We start from the raw sequence: 2,652 nt of genomic DNA on the forward strand, positions 1-2,652 counted from the left end.
GGTGTTTCCTCACATAGGATTCACCACATCCATGTATAATCAGATTGTTCCTGAATCCATTGACTATTTGATTCAGGTTGAAGAAGAAGAAGACCCGAAAGAGGATCTTGAAGAAGACCCGGAAGAGGACCCTGAAGAAGACCCTGAAGAAAAAGAAGAAAAAGAAGAGGAAGAAGACCCGGAAGAGGACCCTGAAGAGGATCCCGAAGAAGACCCAGAGGAGGACCCAGAAAAAGAGGTAGATGTAGAATATATAGAGGTTTCTGAAACAGGTTCTAACATTTATGACCCAAGAGATGGAGGGGTGATAAACATATCTCCCGAACGCGGCCCCAACGAGTCTCTAGAGTACCACCCAGGGCTATATTATGATGGGGACAATGACGATGATGATGCTCCAACCTGCCCGTAGATTCATCTTTCTTCTTTGAACTCTTTTCATAAGCTCCTCAAAGTGCCATGTGGCCTATCCCTCTTGTATGTCTTATGGCCCCCCGTATTTTCAGTTCTTAGGTTTCTGATTGCCTACCTCAATGTAACATCCAAGACTACCTTAATCAATGAAGTTATGTTTTCTCCAAATCTAAAATGTGTTTAAATAGATTATTTATTATCAAACTGATTGCAACGTAGGCCTACCTCAGGCAAAAAAAGGTTCTGCATTAGGACGCATTTTGAATGTCGCCAAATTGGCGTATATATGTGTTACACTTATATATTTGTTACATCTTTCAATATTTTCCAAACTAACATAGTTTCCTTATTCTTTGTTTTCTTTTCTTTTTCATCATTTATCCCCAAAAGTACGTTGATTTGTGTCGACTTGCAAAATGGCTGACTCACGATACAACCTTCGATCAAAAAGAAAGATGACTGATAAAGACGACTTTAACGTTTCTGCAAGCATAATGATACCTATTGAGAACTTTGAAGGTTATCGAAACATGATAGACATCCAAAATAAAGAGAAAATGGCTCACATGGAGCAAAAACTCGGGATCTTGAGGGAGGAATTACGCCAAGTGCGAGACTTGGCCAAACTGTCAACTACCATTTTTCCTACTTTCAAGACGCCTATTTACTTCGCCAAAGCTGACTTGCCTTCTGCCGACTTGCCAAATCAGCCAGAACAAACTCAACACGCAGTTAGGACCGTTCCCGACCATTCCAATCGCGACCCTATCATACCAACAATTCAGCAGATACTTGGGACACATGTCGTCGCTTCCTATGAGCCACATGTTCGACCCGTATATGCCGTTGGAGCTCCTACCTTCACAATACCAGCAAAGGTTAATGTCTCGTATGAGGTCGATCAATACGCAGAAATGGAGAAAGATACCCAGCTAAAAGAAGATGCATCGATAAATACCCAGCTTCAGGGTCTAAGAAAGGCATTGAAAAGCCTACAAGTTACTAGAGGAACGGAGAGTCTGGATTATGATGACTTGTGCATCCACCCAAACGTTGACATGCCGGTAGGGTACAAACCACTGAAGTTTGAAATGTTCGATGGAAAAGGTTACCCTCACGCACATTTAAGGGCATATTGTGACAAGTTAGTTGGTGTAGGGAGGAATGAGAAGTTGAGGATGAAGTTGTTCATATAAAGTCTGTCTAGAGAAACATTAACCTGGTATACCCGTCAAGACCGTCGCAAATGGCGAGACTGGCAGGAAATGGCTGAAGACTTCATGAATCGTTTTAGATTCAATATTGAAATTACTGCTGACAGATTCTCATTGTCCAACATATATAAGAAGACATCAGAGAATTTCCCGGAGTACGCACGATATTGGAGAACCAAAGCCGCAAGGGTGCAACCACCACTAGTTGAGAGTGAGCTTTCAAAGTACATTATTCGAGCTCAAGAAGGTGTCTACTTTGAAAAGATGATGTCATTGATGGGCCAGAAGTTTGCAAAATTGGTCAAGATGGGAGACTTTATAGAGGAGGGTGTTAAATCTGGGAAGATTCAGTCTATGGTCGCATTGCAAGCTGCAAATAGGGCTATACAAGCGGGTTCCATTGGCGGCATCAAAAAGAAAAGGGAGGATGTTTCAGCTGTCACTTACCAACAAAGAGGACCGTCCCACCGATACCCCAATAATCCCCAAATCCCTGCACATACTTCATACGTCCCATACCCAGTATATAATACCCAACCACACTATAATCCACCCTGAGCACCAACATACCAAAATCCTCCAAGACCATATGTCCCCGTCCAAGCACCAATCCACCAGAATAGACCAGCATATACACTGAGACCACATCCAAATTTTGAAGCTAGAAATGCTCGAACTTACACATCGATTACCAAACCCTACGCCCAATTGTTCGAGAGGTTGAGGACAGTGGGAGTGCTGCAACCAGTTGAAGGAAAACTTCCTGATCCAATCCCTCGTAATTTTGATGGAAACAAGCGATGTGCTTACCACTCAGGAATTCAAGGACACGACACAGAAGATTGTTATGGGTTAAAGAACCAGATCGAGTCTTTGATCGGAAGAGGAGTAATCAAATGCACTACAGCGCCTCCTAATGTGAACAACAACCCATTGCCAAATCATGAGAATCGGGAAGTCAACATGGTTACTCTTGATGAAGAATATGGGGGCCCTGACTGTCCAGACATAGATGAACCAGATG

Source organism: Solanum stenotomum, chromosome 4, assembly GCF_019186545.1.
Source record: "Solanum stenotomum isolate F172 chromosome 4, ASM1918654v1, whole genome shotgun sequence".
Classification (NCBI taxonomy): Eukaryota; Viridiplantae; Streptophyta; class Magnoliopsida; order Solanales; family Solanaceae; genus Solanum; species Solanum stenotomum.